This window comes from Myotis davidii, unplaced genomic scaffold, assembly GCF_000327345.1.
Source record: "Myotis davidii unplaced genomic scaffold, ASM32734v1 scaffold173, whole genome shotgun sequence".
Lineage (NCBI taxonomy): Eukaryota > Metazoa > Chordata > Mammalia > Chiroptera > Vespertilionidae > Myotis > Myotis davidii.
In genome coordinates this window covers 426,565-430,948 of record NW_006286303.1, presented here as the reverse complement: position 1 = coordinate 430,948, position 4,384 = coordinate 426,565, and the positions used below count along the sequence as shown (strand labels likewise).

At 45.9% G+C, this 4,384-nt stretch overlaps 1 protein-coding gene across 1 annotated transcript in view; it reads left to right on the top strand.

Annotated features, from left to right (window-relative positions):
• The first annotated feature begins 1,911 nt into the window (after positions 1–1,911).
• Positions 1,912–4,384, top strand: part of ARL9 (ADP ribosylation factor like GTPase 9) — an 11,294-nt gene continuing 8,821 nt past the window's right edge. Inside the window, exon 1 of the mRNA XM_015560083.1 lies at positions 1,912–2,024. The gene's annotated coding sequence lies outside the window, so the exon portion shown is untranslated. The remainder of the gene's footprint in view (positions 2,025–4,384) is intronic.

The following is a 4,384-nucleotide window of genomic DNA, read 5'->3' as shown; positions in this document are numbered from 1 at the left end:
TGGATTGAGATGTTTTGGGTGTTGACATTTTATGGAGGACTTCCTGGTTGGTACATCTGAGAATTTTTTAAACTGAGTATCTAAAATCTCAGAGCATTGGCCTGCAGACTGAAGGGTCCCAGGTTCAATTCTGGTCAAGGGCACATGCCCGGGTTGTGGGTGATCAATGATTCTCATCATTGATGTTTCAGTCTTCTATCTATAATAAAAAAGTATAATATGCTAATTAGACCGGACAGTCTTCCGGACGCCCTTCCAGACAAAACTGCAGTGGGCGGCGGCCATGGCAGAGGTGGCAGAGGCCCCTGGCCACGGAGAGGGGCCTGCGCCAAGGCCCTTGCATGAATTTCGTGCATCGGGCCTCTATTAAAAATATAAACATAAAATAAAATTCTCTCCAGCCCCTCTCTGCAAAGCTACAAAGCTAATTTAATGGGGTTAAGAGACCCCAGCTTTAACTTCACTGAAAATCCATCATGTTGATGAGTGTATATAAATAAATTGAGGAGCAAACATTAAGTTATTAAGTACAGCATTTTTAAGACTACTTGAATACTGCTAACAAACACAGCTGCAACACTAAAGCCTTCTGGATCCTGCCATTCATTCATTGTTCCTTACAAGCCTAATTGAAATATAGATCTGATGAAGAAAAGTCAGTTTATTGTGTAAGAGAATTTTGTTAGTTTGTGAAATATACTAGGGTCCAATTTAACAAAAGAACCATCCATATACTCAGTTAAGAAACATTACACAACCTTTTAAAAGCCCTGTGGATTTCCTAATTTGTTGCATAATCATTTGGAACAAAAACAAATGATTTTTCTTTAGTTTTTATTTTTTCAGAGAGGAAGGGAGAGAGAAACATCAATAATGAAAATCATTGATTGGCTGCCTCCCTGGGGGGGTCGGACCTGCAACGGGGGCATGTGCTCTTGGCCTGAATCGAACCTGGGACCCTTTAATAGGCAGGCCGACACTATCCACTGAGCAAAACCGGCTAGGGCTAGTTTTTTTTAATACCCTGCATTCCTAGTAGCTATGATCCTGGCAGACTTAATTTAATCAAGAATTTTTAAAAGCGAAATACGAGAATTTGAAATCGGGACCATTCACCTTCCTGTTTTCCCTTGAGCATCCTGGACAATTTCTAGATTCTACTAGTTAAGTTGGCACAGGCTGGAGGGCGAGGAGATAACCGACTTCACTTTGCAGGCTTGAGATTACTAACGGGATAGGCGGGGAATCCTCCGAGGACCCTCAGCCCTCCGACCCCTCGGGGTTCTTCTGATGGGAGACCTGTGAGCTGGGTGGGCGTGGAGAGGTGAGACGCTTAAATCTGGGCCGCTTGGAAAAGGCCTTTTTGAGGCACCCTGTCCAGCTCAAGGGAATCGCGCCATAGTGCCCCTCCCGAAGAGTGGCACCTGGACACGCTTTTTCCTGCGTTGCCAACCTGCCACGGAGGGCTTTCAGGACCTGACCCTCTAGCTCCTTCGCCTTCTTCCGCCCTCAGGTTTGGCGAATCTGCAGCACGCAGCCCTGGGAGATGAGCGCCCCCGGAGATGAGCGCGTGTACCAGATGCCCGGTGGGTGGCAGCCCGCACGCTGTAGTGAGTGCGGGTGTGGTCTACGCCACGTGCATCTACGTGGATCTACTACTCTGGCTGCGCGCCCCCTCCCGCCCCCACAAGGGCCACACCTGCCGAGACTCAAGACCGCTGCTCCAGCGTGCGGGCGCGCAGGAGGGAAGGAAACGGGGACTGGAGATGGAGAGGGGGAAGGTGAAGAAGAAAGACAAGGGAAAGGAGCCGGAAAAAGGAAAGGAGGAAAAAGAGAAAAGGAAGGAGGTGGAGAAGGAGAAAGCTAAGGATAAAGAAAAGGAGAAGGGAAAAGGGAAGGAGGAGAAAAGTAGAAGTAACGAGGAGGAAAAGAGAAAAGAGCGGGAGAGAGAGAAAGAGAAGGAACAATTGAAGGGCAAAGAGGACGACAACAGAGTCTTAGGAAAGGCCCTGCTGGAGCCGCCGGTAAGAGACTGACGCCTCGGCCCCGCTCCCCAAGGCCGTCGTTCAGGCCCCAGCGCCAGCTCTGTTACGTCCCAGACCCCTACCCAGGCGGGAGGGAATGGCGTCTGCTTCGGGGGCTTTTCACCTGTGTCGCTTCTACCGCCCCTTCCCTCTGCCCACCCTCACCCTAGCCCCGAGCTGCATCTCAACCCTCATCAGAATCTAGTGTTGAAGAAGAGCCGCAGGGAAAGATCCTTTTGCGGCCCCGCCTCTTCCACTGCTCAGAACCAGGTCACAGACCGCCCCCCAACACAGAAACCCCCAACACAGAAACCCGCCCTGAACGCCCACTGCACACGGGCTCGCTCTCTCCAAGTCCTTTCTGTTGAGTAAGTTCTTTGGCGGAAGGTGTGGGCTGGGTTTCCGAATTGTCTGGACCTTTTCTGTGGGCGTTGGTGGTTACTGCTTCCCTGTTTTCAGACATCCAGAAGGGATGGCCACAAAGGTTTAACGGAGAGATCTCAGAAGCTAAAAGATAAATACCTATGACTCCACTTATATGAGGTACCTAGAGTAGTCAAAACCATAGAGACCATAGGATGGTGGTTGCCGGCTCCTGGGGGAGGGAGAACGGGGAGTTAGTATTTAATGAGAACAGTTTCTTTTGCGAAATGAGAAGAGTTCGGGAGCTGGATGGTGGTGATGGCTGCACAACATTATGAATGACTGTGTTTCATACCACTTAACTGTACGCTTAGAACTGGTTAAGATGATACACTTTGTTATGTGTATTTTACCACAGTTTTAAGATTGGGGGGAGGTTGGGGAGAGGAGAGAAAAGCCAGGCATCACTTGGGTCAGCTTAGTGAGCTCTGTGCTCCTGAGCTCCTGGGCTCAGGGCTGCTTCCGGTTCTAAACAATGTAATTACTCATATAGATTTGATCTTCGGTAAACCACAGACTGCATAGATCCACCTGTAATTAAAGGAATAACTTCTGACAAGGAACAGTGGTGTTAGGAATCACATTTGTGTGTCTGAACTATTGCTTTACAATAATCCCAGATTTCCTTAGATTATAAACATAATGAAGCATGTGGTTTAGACTAAAAAGTAAGCAAAATGTAAAGCATCAGCGCCTGCTGAATTTCTAGATTAGGGGGAATGAACTTAGGGCCAGTGATGTGGTCGGAAAGGGAGTAGGGAACTTTTTTTTCTCATGATATTTCACAGGCTCTAAGAGGTCATTATTTTAGGTACCACTAAGAAAGACCAAAAAAAAAACCGTTTCCAACCAAAGTAAGACATACCATGGATTATAAAATCCTCATTAAAAGATATTAAAATGCGAAAAAAATTATCTTAGAATTGATTAAATATTGAAGTATTCTGAGAGGGCCTTTGGTGGAGATAATGCGGGGGACAGCAGCCACACCCTATAGTCATTTCTTGGTGCCACCATTGCTTTATATGGTGCAATTTTAAACCATCCAATCAAGTCTCCGTTGTACATCAAGTCACTCTTCCTTACCAGTCACTCCCAGAATGACAATATAACTTTTAGATGCAGCCCAGCCAGTGTGGTTCAGTGGTTGAGCATGGACCTATGAACCAGGAAGCCACCATTGGGCTGGATCCCCAGTAGGGGATGGGCAGGAAGCAGCCAATCAGTGATTTTCATCATTAATGTTTCTATCTCTCCCTCTCCCTTCCTCTCTGAAATCAATAAAAATAGATTTTAAACAATAGATGTAGGTGGGAGGGAATGGGGAAGGTTGGGATGGAGGTAGGAAACATCTGTGGCAGGGGTCCTCAAACTTTTTAAACAGGGGGCCAGTTCACTGTCCCTCAGACCGTTGGAGGGCGACTATAGTTTAAAAAAAATCTATGAACAAATTCCTATGCACACTGCACATATCTTATTTTGAAGTAAAACAACAAAACGGGAACACATACAATATTTGTATTTGCATGTGGCCCACGGGCCGTAGTTTGAGGACCCCTGATCTATGGAAATACCATTTGCTTTAAAACCATCAAGAATTTAAAAACAAATATGCACTTTTTCAAATTCTGTTATTCGGTAGGTAGTCTTCATAAAGCATGCTTTCTACACAAGTCTGGATTAGACCAGACCTTAAAACAGTGATGGCGAACCTATGACATGCATGTCAGAGGTGACACACAAACTCATTTTTTTGGTTGATTTTTCTTTGTTAAATGGCATTTAAATATATAAATTAAATATCAAAAATATAAGTCTTTGTTTTACAAGGGTTCCAAATATCAAAAAATTCCTATATGTGACACAGCACCAGAGTTAAGTTAGGGTTTTTCAAAATGCTGACACACCGAGCTCAAAAGGTTCGCCATCACTGGTCT